We start from the raw sequence: 21836 nt of genomic DNA, 5'->3' as shown, positions 1-21836 counted from the left end.
ACCTGCAAACTATAGAGTTCCTAGGTTCTATTTATTTTCTGTTTTCTTTTCTGCCTGATTTAAATCTGTTGTTACTTCTCTACTGAGATAAAAACCACTGTTATCTAACAGTGGTTTTTTTTGCAAGCTGGTATTTGTCTCACCGCTGAAGTACTGAAGTAATAGCTATGAGAACTTCGTGTATGTGTATGTGTGTGTATATTTAACGGCCTTTATAATAGACGTATGTAATTTGATGTTCAATTGGCAATTGAATTCATTTTAATTTCCCTCTAGTGCACCCGACTTTTTCTTACCTTAATCTTGCTATCTGATTTTCACCTGAGTTGCCTTTAATATGCAAATTTAAGGCTATTTAGCTGACAACTGCCTGGATTTAAAACAAAGTGGAAAAAAAAGGTCTTCATCAGTCCCTGTGATGTGCTTCTATTGGCATGCTTAATATGTCTGTATGTTTATGTGCATGTACATAATATTTTCAATACTAAAAATATAGAAACAGCTCTAAATAATGGGCTTAAAAATATATAAAAGTGAGAATGGTGGTTTCCAGCTGCATCCATGACCTTTGTAGGGAGTACCCTAGAACACAAAGTACAAAAAAATAATAAATATATATACATATATATATAAATATAAAAGCGTTTAAAATGAGATACTTAAAAGACTCGTCAAATGCTTTTTCAAATTCATGTGACTTAAGTTTAACCTTTACTAAATAAGCTGGCTTTAAAATTATTGGTAAAATAATATCAGCAATGTCTTTAGAGTTGTTAGCATTTTGTTTGCATCTGTTGATCAAGTAGTTTCATGTTTATTCCCACAGAATACTATACGATTTGCCATAAAGGTTATAAACTATAAAACCCAGCCCAAGACAGAATGATCTTCGCTTGTATATGCTTATGAAATATTATTGGATTAAATGAAGACAGTTAAATACTGAGTTATTGGTATAAGTACCCTTAAATTTGACCATAAGTTTTATTACTTAAGTACCTGAAATTACCAGCTATAAAAATGGTAATTAGGAAAATAGCCTTAAATATCAGCTATCACAGTGTGTTTTTTTTTCCCCCCAAATAATCTAGGTAAACTAAATTAATTAGGTAAATGTAATGCAATAAATGCTTGTAAGCAAACTTGTTATAATTTAGGATCTAAGTTTATTAACTGATATTAAGTATCTGGGCAATTTCCAATTTAAGAATTATAGGAAAACATTTTTATTTTTATTTTTATTTTTTATTTTTTTTTATTTTTATTTTTTGAGACGGAGTCTCGCTCTGTTCCCCTGGCTGTAGGGCAGTGGCGCGATCACGGCTCACTGCAAGCTCCTCCTCCCGGGTTCCCGCCATTCTCCTGCCTCAGCCTCCTGAGTAGCTGGGACTACAGGCGCCCACAACCGCGCCGGGCTAATTTTTTTGTGTTTTTAGTGAGACGGGGTTTCACCGTGTTAGCCAGTATGGTCTCGATCTCCTGACCTTGTGATCCGCCCGCCTCGGCCTCCCAAAGTGCTGGGATTACAGGCATGAGCCACCGCGCCCGGCCAGGACAACATTTTTAAAAAACTGTTCTTATTAAAGGTAAAATATCTTTGTCTAATTCAAAGCTTATTTAAGTGTTATATATAAAACAAGGTAAAGAAATCAGGAAATAAGAGACGTAAAGAAAGTTAAAGACATAAAGAGGTATTTTTGGTAAGGAAGGTAAAAGAAAAGTAATTTTATATAAGAAAGAATCTTGTGTAGTGAACTTTTGCCCTAAAATAAGATAACTGGGTTATTCAAGAAAGAGAGATATTTAAGGTAAAACAGAGAGTCTAACCATTGTGAGTGGTCTATGTAAGTCATAATAAGAGTAGCAAGAAGGAATTTTTAAAGGGGTTGTATAATTTGGTTAGGTATGATTAAAGGAAATCATAATCTTTCTGGAGATGGGTCTTTAATATTTAAAAAAATGCACTAACACAAAACTAAATAATTGGCTAAAACAAGATTTTATTACAAATATTGAGGGTTTTTGTTTTTTTTAGACGGAGTTGCACTCTGTTACCCAGGCTGGAGTGCAACGGCGTAATCTCAGCTCACTGCAACCTCAGCCTCCCGGGTTCAAGCGATTCTCCTGCCTCAGCCTTCCTAGTAGCTGGGACTACAGATGCTTGCCACCACGCCCGACAAATTTTCGTATTTTTAGTAGAGATGGGGTTTTGCCATCTAGGCCAGGCTGGTCTCGAACTCCTGACCTCAGGTGATCCACCTGCCTCGGTCTCCCAAAGTACTGGGACTACAGGCATGAGCCACTGCGCCTGGCTATTGACTTATTTTTAATGCAAAATGTTTTAAAATTTTTTAAATCTATAATCTGTTTCCTTTAACATTCTACAGTTGATATCTTAAAAGTGTCGCTCTTTCTCTTTTGAAAAGGCCTTAAATGATGGCTCTCTTTCACCTTTTGTTGGCTCCTGTAACTTTTACTACTTATCTAAAGTAGGGGAGAAAAACTGTTTTTGAAAACAGGAAAATAAAGTATCTTTTGAACATGCCTTTTATTCTGCATGCCTGTTATATCTGTCTTTATATGTGTCATGTAGAAGTGACATTTTACTACTAAACTACATAAAAGAGCTCTAATCAAGTAACTTAGAACGTGTAAGTGCTTATCAGATTGGAAAAAGCTAGCTCAGATGCTTTTTAATTTACATAGCCTTGGTAATCTTTGGTAAACGGTTATTTGGTAAACTTAATCTCAAAACTCCCCAGTAATTTAAAAATCTTAAAGTCATGTTCGAAACCCTCAGTTTTTTTGTTTGTTTGTTTTACCCCCTCACTGGAAATTTGGCTTACTAAAAGTTAAAATAGTAGAAGCATAAAATTGAGTTTTGTTAAAATTTTATAAAACATAAAGATGTCACTTTTCAAAAAAATGTAATGTTTTTGGTTAAGAAACTATTTAAGAGTTGCTTTATAATGAAGGAAATTATACCAAGAAACCTAAATGGATTAAAAAAAAAAAAAAAAAGCTACGGCAACAGAAATTAACTCTGAGCCCTGTGGTTACCAAGAAAATAGTCGCTATGGAGGAAGGGTAAAAACAAGTAACTATTTAAAACCAAAGGGTGTAATGTAAAGGAATTGCTCCATTTTGTAGGTTGGTATCATTCAGCTTCATTTAAAAAATTCTTTATTATAGTGGATTGTAAAAATAACCACTTTAAGGAGAAAATTCTTAATTTTAAATACTACAGAATTTAAGAGCTTGTTTGAATAAATGCAGGGCCCATGGCTCATTACTAAACAGTTACTGAGTATATGTGATCCACATGTGCAGGGGGTTGTCCCTGAGAAAGCAATCAGCCTGGTGGGCCAGATAATGCCATTATAAGGTCTGTTTGCCCTGTGAAGGGGACTGCCCAACTCTCCCTATAAAATACCAAGCGAAGTACCACAGGTGATGCATGTTTCATATGCAAGCCATGTTGGCCTAGCTTTGCGATAACTAGGATATCCTCCCCTGGCAGGCCAGGCCTCATTAACACAGGCCTCCGTTACAACTGTCCCAGCACTGACTGGGCAGCTAGGTTAAACATTCAAAGCTGACTGAGCCAGTGTCCTTATACAAAGGCTGGAATGTAACAGAGACCACCAAGAGTTTTGCCTCGGCTTTTCCTGGGCCTTGTAGCATGAGAAGATAACAAAGGAATTCATAACAGGACCCTTTTAGGACTAAACAAGTTTTATTGGGGGTCTGAAGAAACTCCCCAGGCCTCCACAAACAAGTTTATTGGGGTCTAAAGGAATTCGCCAAACTTTTATGATTCAGCAGGCAGCAAGATAAGGGTAATCACCCCAGCAACTAGACCCATTTAAATTAAGTAAATTTAGTGAGGCTCCAGAAGATCTTCAGGACTCAGACCTTAGTCGTACATTAAAAGAAGTTAATCACTCACGTCTTCAGATGAATGCACACTTACACATAGACAGACAGCTTAGACGATATATCAGCTCTGGAAGCCTATGTAATTTTGAGTTGGCCTGGCAATAATTTCCAGGCCTTCTCCCTGTAGCTGGTTGCAGAAAACAAAAATTCTCTTCCTCCCTGAGTTCATCTGCATCTCATTATTGGGCCACAAGAAATAGCAGCCCAACCCTCAGTGTGGTCCAGGAACACTCCCACCAAATAATGCCCATTACCCAGGTCCTAGTGAACTTGGAGGTTAAGGGAGCCGCTTTCGCATGGGTGCCCTTCCCATAGAAACACAGGTCTGTTTAAGAAGCTTTATCAAATCTGCTGTCCCAGTTGTACAGATACAACTTCCTGCTGGGAACCAAACTCTTTTCACCAGAAAAAAGTAAAATGGTCTTGGGGTTAAAAAAAAAAAGGCTTCCTGGGACCAGAACATGAAAACATTCAAGTTAATAAAATTATAAAATGTGAGATGTTTAAACAAGCTTTACGCAAGGTAGTTGTGAACCCTCTTACCTAAATGTCTTATGAAAATGGGTACTCTACCTAACTGGGGGAGGCTTTCCCCTTTCTGGTACAATAAAACTGAAAACATGTAAATCTGCTCATGTAAATCCTCCACTGCATAGCCTTTTGTGTGGAGCTTTTATCAGGGCTGATGGCAAAAACTGTGAGTGCTTTTGAATAACAAAGACTGAGCTAGAGAAGTTCTACTTGACAGGGCACCTACTGCCTTTTTACAGAATATTAACTGCAGCTACCCCTATACTAATGGAAATAATGGTTCCCAAAAGGTTCCGTGATAAAATAAAAATGGTTTACATAAAATCTGGCTACCTAATAAGCAGAGAGCCTCTTTTGTAAGACTAATTGTGAGGAGCTGCTAAATTCTACAGTGAATGGCATTTCCAAGGTAAATAAACATCTTGTTTTAAAAGCTGCTGCTCTGGTTAAAGAAGGGTCAAGAAAATCTTTTTAAGTTATTTGGGTAAAGCATGTTTTTATAAGCAAATTCACCTTTCTGAGTCCTTCAAAATTCAGATTATAATTTTATGGCAATATAGTTGTCTAAGTTCAATAATAGTTTTTTTAAACAATTGGAGACACTGGTTATTTCACCAAGACTGAAACTAAAATATCCTATGTTTCGGTAAAGTTTCAGCAAAACCGACTTTAAAAGGAATCTATATGGCCAGTTTCTTGCTGCATTTTATGCAAATAATGAGGCAAGCATAATAAGCCTAAAACTAACCTTGCACACAAATTGACCTTGCTATAATATTCTCTTTAATAAAAAAGACAGCTAAAACAATTCTTTCAAGGATAAAGCATAACACTTAATATTAGATTTCAGCCCTAACTTTTTGAATGCAGATTAAAGCATTATTTCTTGTCAACAATAATCCTCTAGAAAGTGCCGGATTATAATTTTTCTTCATATTTTTAGTTGGTGCCCGAATGGAGTAGGTTCCTTTTTCTGTTCTGATGTACAAACTACTTTTAAAATTGTCAAAGTATAAATATTAGTTATTTCTTTTTGTTATACTTCCAAGGCAGCCAAAATCATGGTATTTTGAAGACCAGAGATGTGAATCTCCCTCATTGGGTATCCCACTGGGCCCGGATCTGTTTCACTGCTAATGCTTTGCCTCCCTCTAGGCCCAGGGACTCTCACAGAAGAGGTGGGCATGTAAGATTGTAAGGGCCAGTTTTGAGGGATAACGTTAAGACAGGATCAAACCCTCAAAATCATGACGGGGGTACAATAAATGCCTAAACAGCTGGCAAAACAAGTTTAGTTGCCTTCTGAACTATTATGTGTCACTTTTGCATCTACCCCAACCATAAAAATTTCCTGTTTATTATAAAATTAAAGGAAAATATTTACTAGCAGGATAAAATACCTTGCAACAAAGCCTCCTGGGTATAATACTCCCAATAATGAGTTGTGAAGATAAATCTGTCTATTTTTTTTAATTTTTCGGAGCCATGTTTATGTTTTGTATAGCTAATTGCTCTAAGTCTGTAACAAAAACCAAGCTCACAGCAGTTCAACACATAGAAGGTAAAATAAGTCGATCTTGTAACTTTTCCTTTTGGTTTTTCTGTTGGTTTTCTTACTTAAAATAATAATTTTAGGTGCTTCTTGCTTTAATTACTCCTGTTACTACAAATGCCTATCTGCATCCATTCCTATCTGGCCTTGAACAATTAACTGGCTATAAGTCTTTTGACTCTGACGGCCCTCAACCCCAGGAAGTCCTGCTGGGGAAAAAAATGACACTATAGAATTAGATGACTTGTCCTATGACAAAACCTCCTCTCTCCCAAATACCAGCATATAGTGTAATACGAAAGTGGTGGGGAAAATAGATTTGTCTATTGTTAACAAGTTTATAACAAGTTAAACACTGAGGACCAGGTGTTTCTCACATTTAATTTACACCCTCCTCTGGATGCTATACCTATAGAGATAAAATGGCCATAAAAGATTACATTTATTAAATTCTAATTTAATGTTGGTCCCACAATTTCCAAATAGGATTTTTCATAGGGTTCAAATAACCCTTAATAAGGAGGGTAATCACATCAGGTCTGATCAAAGAATATGATGATGCATGCAGGCGTTTTTTTTGTTTTGTTTTTTCTGGCTGATTGCGTTGTTCACTGCCCTCTGATTCTACCTATGACCTTGGATGCCCAAATCTTCACTATCTTTATGGTATTTGTTACTATTGAACATTAGACATTTCCTGTAAATATTATACCAGATACAGGAGAAGGAAAGGCACAGTTAAAGACCCAGATCATGATAGCGCAGAAAATAGATCTGATCTGGGATGTTTTTTCTTAGACTAAACCTTAGGCCTGACTCCATCTCACCCCTTAAACATCAGGTCAATGTCCTCCCCGCATTATCCGAATTGCTAATACCTAAAACTATGACCATCAAATCAGAGGACTCTACGAACAAGCCTTCCTAGCACATGAGACCCTACCAGATGGTCAAATCAGACGGCTCTAGGAATGAGCCTTCCTAGCGCCGTGGGACGTGCTGCTGTTGTTGGCCGGCACATGCATTCTATGGAATGCTTTTTGGCCAAGAGAGGGAACTGAGGACTAAGCTCTGATTTTTCAAAATCTTGCCCAAATTCCTTTCTAAGGGGTCTGGGAAGTCATGCCCTACGAACTATAAATTCTCATCAGATGGGTTTTATTTAACCCTTTATATAGTGACTTACTTTCCAATCTGACTCTGGCATAGCAAGGGAAAAAATCAAAATGTTTTACCCCAAAATGTATTTCCTTACCATACCTTGGAATTGCCCTGCAAAGTCTCTTGTGGGAAAAATCCAGGTTCTATAGAGAATTTGCTTTCCCTTTTGTTTTCCTTTCTTCCTTTCCAGATCCAGGAGATAATCAACCAAGAGCCAAGCACCCTTTTAAGTCTGATAAGAAACATTTTACAACCCGCTCTCTCTGAAGTCTGCTATCTGAGAGCTTCCTCTACAAAATAAAACTTGGTCTCCACAATCCATTATCTTAATCTGAACATTTCCTCTAATCCCAGTTCTTCAGATAAACTCAACCAATTGTCAACCAGAAAATGTTTAAATTTACCTATGGCCTGGAAGCCTTCACTTTGGGTTGTCCTGCCTTTCTGAACGAAACCAATGCATTTCTTAAATGGATTTGATTGATGTCTCATGCCTCCCTAAAATATATAAAATCAAACTGTACCTGGACCAACTTCGGTAGATGTTCTCAGACCCTCCTGAGGGCTGTGTCACGGGCCATGGTCACTCATATTTGGCTCAGAATAAATCTCTTAAAATATTTTACAGAGTTTGACTCTTTTCATCAACAGGCCCACCAACAGAGAATTTTTACCAAAATGAAAACAAGATATTAAGTGTAATTCCTAGGGTCCAAGCATTTTGATGTGTTCTTAAAGTGACTATCCATGCCATCTTCTTGATTTTGTATGTCTCATTTCTTAACTACATGTGCCTCAGACCCCCCTGCACGAAAGCATCTCTCTTTTAACTTCCCTGCATCATTAATCATTGTTTATACCTTCAGCCAGTGATTCTCTTGGTCATGAATGCTTATGTTATTTTTGCTTTATGTCCCTTTTTCTTTATAAAAAAGAATCATTTTTTTCTTATGTGAGAAGACAACAATAAGAATCTAATAAAGGCCAGTAAATTAAATATATATTGTTATTAGATTGTTATCAGTTCAGTAGAGAACATTCCTTAAAACTTCAGAAAAGTATGGCAAATATTTCTAGAAAGTCAAGCTCTTGAAAAATGCAAGGTACCAAGCATTATTTCGTGCTTAACATTTTCAAAGCGGTGTGCACTCATTTGGTGTAACATATTGCTTTAAGAGTTAGTGATATCTGGTGTGTCTGGGTGCCCTGAGAACCACGGAGCCTGTCAATCTGATAAGGAGATCCCATTGAGTGTATTGTTCAAAGTCCTCCTGTGCTTTTCATTCTTTTATGGTCAGCACACTGGAAGGATTGTTATGACTAGAATTGACCATTGTGTTTAAATTTCCAAGGGAGACAGTATTCTTTGATGTTCTGTTATCCATTTCACGTGTAACTGGTATCTGACCAAAATGACATTTTATTTAAAGAATGGTAAGCCTTCAGCAAACCCTGCCAAGATAATAGCAAAGTCATTGGTTAAAAAAAAAAAAAAAAAAAAAAAAAAAAATCATTGACTTTCAAGATATCTATTCTGGCTTGTTCAAATAAAGTTCCAATTTGATTTGAATTGGTTTCAGAAGATTTGAGTGGGAGGCAGAGCGGAGTGCCTGGGGCTGCCAGGGACTGGTTTGTCTTCCTCCCAGGAATTTAGTGAGTGTGGCTTCATTGTGGTCCACCTGCAGTGCTCCACAGCCTGGCCTGGCCTTGCAGACTCAGACACCTGATTTGGTTAACACACTGAGAGTCATCCCATCCCTCAGCGTGCAAATACACATCATCCCAGCTTATAATCATATCATCCCAGCTCTGCTCTAAAGCAGAGCAGAACATATTAATTTGGAGTAAAGAAAGTAATTGGCAAGGGTGCCAGAAACTTGTGTCTTTCAGTCAATCCAAACTGTCTCTGCAGAAAAAACACATAAGAAGAAAGCAGTTGGTGACCCTTTTAGGGGCCAGGAGAAAACTTCCTTCTTGCCCTCTGAAGGTGTGCTAAAAAAACCCAATGGACAAAAGGCAGATTCATTCGAGGAAAAGTGGACAAATTTTTTAACACGCGCATGGGGGAAAACCGCAGAGTGATTATCCCAACTCCCCAGTGGGGTTCAGAAGCTTATGTACCATCTTGAGGTTGCAGAAAGAATGGGGGCTTGGATTGTGGCAAAACAGGTTTTGATTATGAGAGGGAGAGAAGAGGAGCCCTGGCTAGCAAAGGTCACTTGTTATGTAGATGAAATCTCACAGGTACCAGCCCTCAGAGAGAACAGATGGTAAATGTTTCTTTCAGACATTTAAAGCTAGATCTGGAAGAGGAGAAGGGAGGCACTCGGAGAAAGCCTGGCTGCATCAACACAGATTTTCTCTGCAGATGCAAATCTCCCCGACAAAAGACAGCGCTGCATAGCTACTTCTATTTGCTGGCCCTCTGAATATCCATCTCAAAATGTGTCCGAGAAGGATGTTTTGCGGTGAGAGATTTTGATTTCCTTCACCCTGTATTTGAAAAGAGGGGTGCTATGCAGTGATCTCCACAAAAGCTACTCTTAGCCCTAGGACTGAGCAGGCTGAGTGAAATTACCTTCTTTTCACTGACAAAGCTAGGAGGTCACTACCAAGGCTTGCTTCAGGCCCCCTGTTTCCTGGCTCCCTCTAATTAACCCCCTTTCTGTCCTGTTGACTGTGTTAAGCCGCAAATGGTTATGCCTTCCTGGCCACGGAGCCTGTCTCTGTTTAATCTGACTTTGCTCATATCTGCCCCTATTATAAACTATATAGTTTATGTAGTGGCAAATTCCAAAACAATTTAAATCCCATCTTCAACACATTTTTGAAAGTAATACTGTCATTTCCAATGTGCGAACTCTGGATCTGTATTCTAAATATGACACCGGCTTTAACAACGGCAGCAGTTATCAATAGACTGAAACTGTGGTTTAGAACCACAGTCAGACTGCCTTACTTCAAATTCTCCTCTTGTATTTATTAGCTGTGTGAACTCAGGGAAGAAAGCTTATAACTTTAAGACTCAGTTTTCCTTTCTGTAAAATGGGAATAATAATGATAATTCTTACTTGATGGTGGGACCAGTGGAGAACCTGTGTGGGTCTGCAGAAACTCGATCCTTGCCTCCTCAAAGAAAAGAATTTGGCCAAGGGGTAGAAGTGGGTTTAAGGCAGTCAGAGAGATAGAGGCAAGTTTTAGAGCAGGAGTCAGTTTTTTAAAAAGCGTTAGGGCAGGAACAAAAGGAAGCAAAATACACTTGCGAGAGGACCAAGTGGGTGACTTGAGAGATCCAGTGCCCCATCCGGTCCTTGACTGGGGTTTTATACTTTGGCATGGTTTTTGGGCTTACATTTCTTCTCCTCTGATTCTTCCTTCGGAGCGGGCTGTCCGCATGCACAGTGGCCTGTCAGCACTTGGAAGGGGCTGCGTGCACAGCGTGTTTACTGAAGTTGTGTGCATGCTCACTTGAGGCGTTTTTCCCTTACCGGTTGAGTGTTCCTGGAGGAAGGTCACACAACACTTAAACACAACCATTTTGCCTCTTAGTGCGCATGCTTAGCCCGCTAGTCCAACTTCTGAGATCTTACCTGGAAGCTGCTGATCCCCAGTTTCAGGTGTTTTCTATCTATTGGGAGATGGGTCGTTCTTTGGCACAAGCTGCAATCAATTATTATTATTATTATTATTATTTTTTTTTTTTTTTTTGAGACGGAGTCTCGCTCTGCCACCCAGGCTGGAGTGCAGTGGCCGGATCTCAGCTCACTGCAAGCTCCGCCTCCCGGGTTCACGCCATTCTCCTGCCTCAGCCTCCCGAGTAGCTGGGACTACAGGCGCCGCCACCTCGCCCGGCTAGTTTTTTGTAGTTTTTAGTAGAGACGGGGTTTCACTGTGTTAGCCAGGATGGTCTTGATCTCCTGACCTCGTGATCCGCCCGTCTCGGCCTCCCAAAGTGCTGGGATTACAGGCTTGAGCCACCGCGCCCGGCCTATTATTTTAGCGAACTAGTTTAAGAACCGCCTGACCATTACCTAATGGTCACCTGACATTCCTGGGGAGGGGGTGGGGGCCTCTCCTGCCCTGCTCATGTCTGCCTAGCTACCTACTTTAACAAGAGAACAGTTGGCTGGGCACGGTGGCTCAAGCCTGTAATCCCAGCACTTTGGGAGGCCGAGGCAGGTGGATCACCTGAGGTCAGGAGTTCGAAACCAGCCTGGCTAACGTGGTGAAATCTCATCTCTACTAAAAATACAAAAATTAGCCAGGCGTGGTAGCAGGTGCCTGTAATCCCAGCTACTCGGGAGGCTGAGACAGGAGAACCACTTGAACCTGGGAGGCGGAGGTTGCAGTGAGCCAAGATGGTGCCATTGCACTCCAGCCTGGACAACAGAGCGAAACTCTGTCTCAAGAAACGAAACAAAACAAAAAAGCAATAAAACAGTTATGATTACATGAGATGTAATGTACATGTATTACATGTATACATACAATGTTAGCAAATTTCCTGGCACTTATGGAAATGAGAATTAAATTGAATATTAGTTATTATAATTAATGTGTCATAGACTGTGCCATTGTGCAAACAGTTTTAATCATCTCTTAAAAACACCAGTTAGGTAAAGAGTGCTGGCCAGATCTGAATGGACATTTTGCATCTGTCAAACACAAGGGTCTTTCTGTGTCAGTGTAAGAGCTCAGGGATTCTCTGATGGCTACTTTTGGATACATTCATCACTGTGGCCCTTTCTCCTGGCTTAGTTCCCTCAAAACTTACATTTAAGTTTTTTGATACAACTGCATATGCAGACACAACTTTGGAATGATGTAATTTCTATTTTAAAACTCCTCGTGAAAGAAGCCATTTGAGTTGAAGATTTCTTAATGATTTCTACAGGTGATTTGGGTGTTATTAGGTTGGTGCAAAAGTGATCATGGTTTTTTAATGGCAAAAAACACTATCACTTTTGCACCAACCTAATAATTCATATCTAACCGGCTTCAAAATGCATTATCCACCATACTCCTTCTGATTTCACACCAGCAAAATGCAGCAAGCAACAGGAGTCCACTTTGCAAAGTCCCGCTATAGATGACAAGGCCTGGATGGTTTGATAAGGTCAGGAAAATATGAATCAAATTTCAATAAAAAGATTTAATAAGCTGGAACAGTGCCCCAAAATGTGCAACTTCTCCATAACTCCAGGGCAATGTAGATATCAAATTGGCGAATCGCCATTTGAGTTCTGAATTGATTGGTTGCCATTATGAAACAGTTCTTATGTGAAGGGTACAATTGATAATACAGGGAAAGAACCAATGTAGACAACTGACTGAGTTTTGGAAGCATGAAAATTACAAAATCCAAACATACATTCTGCAGCCAGTTCTTGATTGCTACCTGTTTCACCTTATTCCACACACCGTTCAGGGGATGAACCACTCATTGTCTCTCACTTGGAAGAGGAAGAGAATAATGTCTATTATTCAATATCTGACATGAATTTTATAAAGAAGGTGAGATCCTACCCAGAGCTCTTTGGACTGTTGAGAATGAAGGCATTTTGTTGATCCAAGGGCTGAGTCTGTATCACAAGATGACAAAGCAACTGTAATGGAATATTTATTTTCCAAGGTTCCTTTCAAGACAACACTTAGCCCCAAATATTTCCAGATTGAAGTCCTATTCCCAACAGATAATAAAAGTTAGAAGAACCTCAAGTCCGTATTATCTAAAGCAGGAAACTCAAGTCCATATTACTTAATGATAATATAAAGTCATAAGTGCTCTACCAAACGTATGATAAAATGGTCCAAAGAGCAGGTTTTCTTCCTGCCACATTGATTCAACTTTCCTAATGGTGCCTCAGTTTCTTACCTGCTGTGTTTTTGGCTTAAAACACCCTATCCCTTTCTCCTCTTCCCATCCCTCATCCACCTGGCTGCATAATTCTTGTCCTGTGTGTACTTAACTCAGTATCACCTCTTCTGGGAAATGCTTTCCAAACTGTCCTACTTCCAGTTTGACTTAGATGTCTTTCTTCTATTTTCTTCTTCTTTGATCCCATAACACTTTGCTGATATCTCAGTGTCCTTATAAACCAAACAGAAATAGCTTATTTGTTATACATTTTTGAGCATGTAATAGATGCTCAATATGTTTGTTCAGTAAGGGATAAATTAGTAAGTGGGTGAATGGAAGGAAGGAAGGAAGGAAGGAAGGAAGGAAGGAAGGAAGGAAGGGCTATTTCTCCCTGGAGAAATTGGAAAGTTCCTGCATTTAGGTTGTTCTAGAAGGACAAATAGGTATTTTTCAAAAAGAGGAGAAAAGGGGTTTCTTTGTAGAAAGAACAGCACATAAAAGGGACGTGGAGCTAATGAAAACATGGCGATTAGGAGGAGTAAGGGCTTTAGTGTGTAGGAAGACAGGTGGGTGAGATACAGTGAAATTGGGTGTGTAATGTAGAATGTAATATTGAACAGATCAGGTAAGATTAAATTCTGAAAGAGTTTTAAGCCAGAATAAGCAGAAAAGGAAGCATTATAACTTCTTAGGCAAGCAATTGATATAGTAAAAATGAATTATGTGTTCATAAACAATATAAAAGATAAAAAATATTTATCATTCCTTTGTGAACGCCATATGGAGTTTGTGAAGTTTATGGAGTTTGTGAACTTGAAAAAGCTCAATATATCTTGAAAAATAAGAATTGGCATAAACTCTTGGGTGCTATTTTGAGACATATTGCAGAAATAAATTGATGGATGGAGAGACAAATAGACAGTTTCATGGGTAGATTTGTAATAAAATTGATTTTTATGATTTTCAGTGCATGTGAAAACCCCAGGCATTTTTGTTTAATTGAACTTTAATGTGGCTTTTGGGATTGAGAATCACATTTCCAATCTTTTGATATTTTTGACCATAAAATTTTAGGCATCTGAAGAGTAAGTGCTATTGTGTCAAAGCCACTGACTCTCTGGGATGAATTAAAATTCTGGAACTGGTAGGGAAAAGGTCAGGGAAACTTTTTCTACCTGAGTTTGGGGCAGATCTACAATACCCTTCACACTAAAACAAGTATTATCATTGCTGGCATATTTTCTCTATTGCTTGTATGTTAAAAGATCCATCCATACATTCATCTATTTAACATCAACGCGGCTGCGCTTGACAAATGTTGTTTCTCGAGTTTCGTTTTAAGGCAGCTATTTTGAACTAAAAAGATGTGAAGAAAGATAGCACTAGGTTTGAGCATAACCTGGGGTCTCTACATCATTGTGCACTTCTGTGGGAGGTGTTTAGTGTTTTATGAGAGGCTAGATACTTACAGACACGTGTAGGTAACAAGTCTATCTATGTGAGTACTCACACATTGGATGTTCCCCAATAAACAGACGTGTGATATTGTGTTGTGTATTCCTAAATCACATAGCTCTGTGGTTGGCAAAGTTTTTCTGCAAAGGGCCAGATAGTGAACATATTTGGCTTTCAGGTATCTGTCACAACTTCCCAACTATGCTATTGTGGAGCAAAAGCAGCTATAGTCAATATGTAATGAGTGAGCATAGCTATATCCTAATAAAAGTTTATTTATGGGGACGGGCGTGGTGGCTCACACCTGTAATCCTAGCACTTTGGGAGGCCAAGGCAGGCGGATCACGAGGTCAGGAGATGGAGACCATCCTGGCTAACACAGTGATCCCGCCTCTACTAAAAATACAAAAAACTAGCCAGGCCTGGTGGCGGGTGCCTGTAGTCCCAGCTACTCAGGAGGCTGAGGCAGGAGAATGGCGTGAACCCGGGAGGCGGAGCTTACAGTGAGCTGAGATCGCGCCACTGCTCTCTAGCCTGGGCGACAGAGCGAGACTCCGTCTCAAAAAAAAAAAAAAGTTTATGGACGCTACAAGTTCGATTTTATATAATTTTCACATATTATTAAATATTATGCTTTTTATTTTTATTTTTTTTCAACCACTGAAAAGGCTGAAAACATTCTTAGCTCCTGGACCCAACAAAATCTGATGGCAGGGCAGATTTGGGCCATGGTCAGTGTTTGCTGACCCCTAGCAGAGATGATGGTCTCTGCATCTAGAATAGCTGTCTGAATTCGCCTGATAGATATATGTTCAGGTTGCATGGAAGAGAAGCATCTATTCCTTTGAGACAAATGTGTACTTAAGTGTAGATGACAATGATTCTCACACCAGCAGTGAACTGCTTTTTGCAGCAGGTCGTTGACCAGAGAGAGCGAACCAAGGAACACACTATGAGTCATGGAGGGAAGGCTGTGTAGGGGGACCCCTTGCCTATTCCAAAGGTTTCCCAGCCTCAATTCCTCTCCCCGTTCACTGAAACAGGTCAGAGCATCAGCCTTTTCAGGAGGTGACAGTGGCCAGTGCTCCGAGAGATAGGCAGAAGCAAAGGAGGAGGGCATTCGGCAGGAGCGGAGTGGAGCTTGTCTCCAGGTTCCATATTAGCTGTCTCTTCCTTCTCCTCTAAGAGCTACCAGTGGCACATTGATATGAATTGCACCAATAAAAGTGAAAGTCTTTTTTTTTAATTCCACCAGACAACTGGAGAAAGTGGGAGTTTTAACAGCTGACTGACCAAATAACATGCTTACTTTTGCTAGGGATTTTTAATATATATATGTACACTCACACATATGCATGTATGCATGTACAGGAAGCAGACTGTGGTTAGAGTTTGGAATATAGGATGCTAATTAAAAAGGATCCTTGGTAATGGCATCTGGAAGGGAAGAGAGGAAACAGTAGTGAGGAGGGGGAGAAATTGAGCTGCAATGCAGGCCCAACCACACAGACCTCACAGGGCACTCCACAGTCAGAATGGATCTTCAGAGTTGTGCCAACTTGGCTCAAGACAGACAGATTTTATTGGTTGTGTCAGTTGATTGTGAGTCACCCAGGAAGGAGTATGACCTTGTATGAGGCAGTTCTCTGCAGCTGGGTCAATCCCGATGTAGTTGACAGCTGAAGGCGTCTGCTGGCTGCTCTTTGAGACCTGACCTACAAGTCTTCAATGAAGGGATTTCCCCTCCCCTCCCCTCCCCTTTCTCTTCCCTTCCCCACCTTTCCCTTCCCTTCCCCTTTCCATCTATCATCTATCTAACATCTGTCTTTCTTTTTTTTTTTTTTTTTTGAGACAGAGTCTCTCTCTGTTGCCCAGGCTGGAGTGCAGTGGCACAATCATGGCTCACTGCAGCCTTGACCTCCTGGGCTCCTGTGATCCTCTTGCCTCAGCCTTCCTAGTATCTGGGACCACAAGTGTGCGTTACCATGTCCAGCTAATTTCTTTTTTTTGTTTTTCGTAGAGACAGAGTCTTGCTTTGTTGCCCAGGTGGTCTTGAACTCCTGGGCTCAAGCAATCCTCCAGCTTCAGCCTCCTAAAGGGCTGATATTACAAGTTTGAGCCACCACACCCAACCTAGCATCTATCTTTCTCTATCACTCTATCTATCTGTCTATCTATCTATCTATCTATCTATCTATCTATCTATCTATCTATCTATCAATCATTTATCTTTCTATCCTCCATCTCGAGAGAGAGAGAGAGAGAGAGAGAGAGAGAGAGAGTGTGTGTGTGTGTGTATAAATTTAGGAACTCTAATATTATAGAACCTAGACAGTGCCTAGCACTTGACATCATTTGTGTGTAGGACTAACTGTGATTGATGTCTGACTAGGAATCATAATCCGTGTGGTAGTTACTATAATTTTATTTAGTCATAAAGAAAGGACTAAGAAGTACTTGAGGCTTACAGAGAAGAAACAACCCAAAAGAAGGATTTCTGATTCTGATCCATGTGGCCTATTTTAAAAACCAGACAGTATCTAAATATGAGATTTGTAAAAATCACTCTACTTGAAATCCAGTGTTCAGTTGTAAAATTCAGTTTCTTCATGTATGTTTTCCATATTTTTTTTTTTGGAAAAAGGCTACTGGAAATTTCATTTTGAGACTGGGGAAATACTTTTACTTCAAACATACTTATCTTTGACAACCTTATTTAAAAGGTGCTCAATTTGGGTTTAACTTTCATAACAGCCTAGGTCATTTCCTTTTTTTTTTTTTTTTTTCAAACGAGCATAAATTTTGAACAATGTGATTCTCAGGGTTTTCTTACAGTTCTCAAATCTCTTGGCCTTTCATTGGTCCCTAAAAAAGATAAAAGATGTCGTATCTCTTTTCTCCTACTGTACTAATTTATGCAGGTCTTCATTTTTATTTTTTAAAGACATGTAATTTGGCCAGGTGAGGTGGCTCACGCCTGTAATCCCAACACTTTGGGAGGCAGAGGAGGGGACATCATTTGAGGTCAGGAGTTCACCAGCCTGGCCAACATGGTGAAACCCATATCTACCAAAAAATAGAAAAATTAGCGGGGCATAGGGGTACACACCTGTAATCCCAGCTACTGAGGAAGCTGAGGTGGGAGAATTGCTTGGACTGGAAGGCAGAGGTTGCCACTGCACTTTAGCCTGGGCAACACAGTGAGACCCTGACTCGAAAAATAATAAATAAAAAAAAGACACATAATCAAAATGATTGTATTGCAATATTAACCAATTGAAAGTGTTTATTTTGTTCTCATTACTAAGAATGAAATTTGCCTTTTTCAGTTTATCCTGAGAATAGTGAGTTTGTAATACAATCCCTTTTCTCAATTTTATTTTGATTTTCTTTTTCATGTCTGCATGACATTCTTTTTTTTAAAAAAAGTGGCTCTTGGAACAGTATTTTTTTTTTTTTGCAAGTTGCTGTCACTGTTGACTACATAACCCCTAGACATGATAATCTGTTAGACGGCCTCCCCTCCCATGTCTGCCACCACTGACAGTGAAAACCAGCCAGTGACCCTGAATTGTCTGTCATTTCTCTCTCCTCTTTGCCCTTGTCATCCAGTATGTCTCCCAGCTCTGCCAGCTTTACCTCAGTTTGAGTTTTCAGATTTTAGCACCTGTAATAACTGCCCAAGGCTAGGTTCTAATTATTTCGTACCTGCAATATTTTAATGACCTCTGGCCCGTTTTCCCGACATTCGGAGAGACACCCTAACCCAACAGCAGATTCATTTTCAAGAGTTTTCTAATCACTTCACCTTCTCTGGGCACAGTCCTGGCTTTTGCTGGCCTTTTCTTTCATTTCAGAGCCCCTGACCTTGGACATTGAGGTCCTCCTCCGGCTGCTACTTGCATGTTACCGCTTTGTTCCCCTGGACTCACCCCTCCTGATCCCCTACGGCCACAGTGCAGTTTAGGTGCATAAGGAATGATCACACTGGCTACAGATAAGTGTGGGAGGAAAAGAACTTGGGACGCTGAATTTCTTCATATTATTCATTGCCTCTCCTGATTTTTATAATAATCTCTACACCTTTCTCTGACTAGTCAGAGAGTAATTTCTTTCTGGAAGATGGCCTTGATGAAAAATGGAGTCTGTGTGTGTGTGTGTGTGTGTGTGTGTGTGAGATTAATTTCATGTGACAGGCTGGAGGTGATTATTATAAACGTCAGGGATACTTCAAGTGTGAAATACATGTGCACACAGAGTGGCAAACCTTAGCTATCAGTAAGGCAAAATAAAAAGAGCATTGCTATGATCCGAGTGTTTCTATGTCCCCAAAATTCACATGTTGAAATCCTCACCCCCAGTATGATGGTATTAGGAGACTGGGGCTTGGGGAGATGATTAGGTCATGAAGGTAGAGCCCTCATGAATGAGATTCGTGCCCACACAGCAAGAAAGCATCTTCTGTGAACCAGAAAGTGGGTCCTCAGCAGACAATAAATCCACTGTCACCTTGATCTTGGACTTCCCAGCCTCCAGAACTGTGAGCAATACATTCCTGTTGTTTATAAGACACTCAGTCTATGGTATTTTGTTGTAGCAGCTGAATGAATTAAGACAAGCATATTTTATAGAGGAAAAGCAATGAGTGACCTCTGGGGAGAAAGAAGATAATATGTTATTTTCTTTCTTTGCCATATAAAGTAGGTTGGGAATCTTGTCCCTAAATCTTTTATAGTCAGAGGTCAGCTCTTGCAGGAATCAGGTTGTTCCGTTGTTTCTTCTGATGCTGGCATTTTGTTGAGCAAGGATAAGGGAACAATCGTGTGACTCTTCTGGAAGTACTTCTGCCCAGAGCATAGCATTGTTTCTCAGTATCTGCAGGGAAGTGGTTCCAGGACTCCCCTCAGATACCAAAATCTGGAGATGCTCAAGTCTCTTATATAAAAATAAAATAGGCATAGTATTTGCATATAACCTATGCACATACTGCCATATACTTTAAGTCATCTCTAGATTACCTATAATACCTCTTACAATGTAAATGTTATTGAAATAGTTGTTGCGCTCTATTGTCTTATTAGATTGTATTGTTTTGTTTTCATTGTACTGTCATTTAATTTTATTTCTTATTTTGGGGATATTTTGGTCCTTGGTTGAATCCATGGGTGCATGGATGCCAGTGTGGAGGGAGGGCTGTGTTTGCTTTTCCTTCCTTCACCTTCCCATCTGCCACCCTCACTCTCCACAGAGCTGACCTGTGGTTACTTCACCACTTTGCCTTCAGCCAAGAGATAAAAAACGGTTTATTTTTTCCAAACTTTGAGATTCAGATGCTATTGCTTCTCCCCTTAAAGGAGAACTTTCAGTGAGAAGTATTTTGTATCTTCCTCAAAATGGAAAAAGCATCTTGAGAAATATGCAAAGTAGGAAAATATTCAAGGAAACTATGAGTTTCACTCTAAAAATCACCATCAGAACTGTTCATTAAACTGGGAGTAAGATCACGGCATCATAGAATATTTATTTTTGTATTTATTATTATATTCATTTATTTGTTTGTTTATTTTAGAGTCTCACTCTGTCGCCCAGGCTAGAATTCAGGGGCATGATCTCGGCTCACTGCAACCTACACCTCCCAGGTTCAAGTGATTCTCGTGCCTCTGCCTTCAAAGTAGCTGGGATCACAGGCATGTGCCACAGCCTTGGCCAGGCTGGCTTTGAAATCCTGACCTCAGGTAATCTTCCCGCCTCAGTCTCCCAAAGTGCTGGGATTACAGAGTGAGTCATCACATGTGGCCCATAGAATTTTTAAATGGCGGGAGATCTTCAAGGTCATCTGATCCAACCTTGATCCTAAAGTGGAAATCTCATGTTTGAAATCTGGCTTGAATACTTCCAGTGTTGGTAGGAATGCTTTTGTTCATGTCACCTCACTGGCTTTTATGGATCTTTAACTGATGTAAGTGTCTGCCTTCAAACTCTGCCTGGAGCAAATAGGTATATAAAACATTTCTGTAATCTCAGCGCTTTGGGTGGCTGAAGTGGGAAAATCACGAGGTCAGGAGGTCGAGACCAGCCCAGACAATATGGTGAAACTCCGTCTCTACTAAAAATACAAAAAAATTAGCCAGGCGTGGTGGCAGGCAGCTGTAATCCCAGCTACTCGGGAGGCTGAGGCAGGAGAATCGCTTGACCCTGGGAGGCAGAGGTGGAAGTGAGCCGAGGTCGCGCCACTGCATTTCAGCCCGGGTGACAGTGCGAGACTCCATCTCAAAAAATAAAAAAATGAAAAAATAAAAAAAGTTTCATCAACAACACCCAAGGCTGAGGTGGGAAAGCAGGAACAGGGAGGAAGAATGAACACACACACACACACACACACACGCACACACACACCATCCTGCCCTGCCAACATGTACTGATTCACATCAGTTGTTCCTTTGGGAGGTTAAGATTTTAAGAAAGAAAAGGCAGCAAGAAAATGAAGAGGAGAAATGATCTTCCCTGTGTTCCTGCAACCTCAGCACGTTCCAGGGTTCCTTTGCCCAACAGGCGGCTGTGGGGTTGGCTAGCTGGCTGTGAGCACTGTGCTGTAGGCTTGTTGCTGCCGTGAGGAAAAACAGATTTCAAATACCAAGTTTAGCATCCCTCCATGCTATCTTGAAAATATAGCCAGACAAACAGCACTTCTCGAAGCAGACCCAGGACAGCACATCCACAGAGATGATTAGGCTTCTGCTGAGGAGTGCTGGCTCTTTGAAAGCAGTCACACAGCGGGTTAACACCCTGCCTCCATGCTGCTCAGTGAAACATCGCATTTATGGCTTCCCAAGGAAGGGGGAGTCTTTATGTAGGTTCACAAAGCTGCTTCCGTGAACCGCAAGAAGTAATAATGGTCAGGTGTTTGGCCCAACGTCGCTGTGAAGCTGTGAGAATAGTAGTAGTGAGTCTTACCTACAGTGTATTTGGATGTGTGTGCCTGTGCATGTCCACATGTGTGTGTGATGGATGCGTTTGCAGGAAAAGTTTGGTATAAACAGCAGAGAAATAAACAACATATGTGCCAGCACATGTATGTCAATTTGGATGAGGATTTGAATTTTTTTAACAGGAGACACTGTTGTTCAGCTTCCAGAACTACTCTGTTTGAAAATGCTCATATATATATATGTATGAGGAACAAACTAGAAAAGCTAGATTTTTACTATAAAATCTAGTAAAATCTTTACATTACTGCCTTAGTCCACTCAGGCGGCTATAACAAAATATCATAGACTGAGTGGCTTATAAACAATAAAAATGTATTCCTCCGAGTCCTGGAGACTGGCAAGTCTAAGA

The 21836-nt window shown here is 40.0% G+C and overlaps 1 protein-coding gene across 3 annotated transcripts in view; it reads left to right on the top strand.

Moving 5' to 3' along the window:
• The window catches only part of RGS7 (regulator of G protein signaling 7), a 569955-nt gene that overhangs the window by 186257 nt on the left and 361862 nt on the right, over positions 1–21836 (top strand). The window lies entirely within an intron of this gene.

The sequence above is a fragment of the Macaca thibetana genome, chromosome 1 (genome assembly GCF_024542745.1).
Source record: "Macaca thibetana thibetana isolate TM-01 chromosome 1, ASM2454274v1, whole genome shotgun sequence".
Lineage (NCBI taxonomy): Eukaryota > Metazoa > Chordata > Mammalia > Primates > Cercopithecidae > Macaca > Macaca thibetana.
The sequence above is the reverse complement of the archived record's forward strand: the minus strand, read 5'-3'. Positions and strand labels throughout refer to the sequence as shown.